The sequence below is a fragment of the Tarenaya hassleriana genome, unplaced genomic scaffold (assembly GCF_000463585.1).
Source record: "Tarenaya hassleriana unplaced genomic scaffold, ASM46358v1 Cleome64, whole genome shotgun sequence".
NCBI classification, from domain to species: domain Eukaryota; kingdom Viridiplantae; phylum Streptophyta; class Magnoliopsida; order Brassicales; family Cleomaceae; genus Tarenaya; species Tarenaya hassleriana.
Genome location: NW_010968927.1, coordinates 442,413 through 442,843, shown reverse-complemented (window position 1 = coordinate 442,843; position 431 = coordinate 442,413).

Sequence of the window (431 nt, the reverse complement as noted above, 5' to 3'; positions counted from 1 at the left end):
CCAAGCTTCTTGTCCTTCAGATCCTCCAAGTAAAGGTGACAATTACGCTTCCAGTGTCCAGACACTCCGCAGTAATGACAGTCACCCTTATCGGGTTTAGACTTAGGCGTAGAGGCAACCTTTGCCTTTTTCGCCACCTTCTTTTTGGCTTTACCCCGCCGCTTCTTGCTGGAGTTGTTTTCAACAGCAAGCACAGTCTTGGACACCACAATATCCTCTCGGCCGATTTCAGCATCCCATGCAGTTTGGCTAAGCTCTTAGTCATCCCATGCATATGATACTGCATCACGAACTGATTATAGTCCTCAGGAAATGACATAAGGATCAAGTCTGCAACCAAGTCGACATCGAGTGTCACTCCCATGCGCTCAAGTTCCTCAACATGAGCTCGCATGTTGAGGACGTGGGTGTTGACAGAGCTGCCTCTCGGC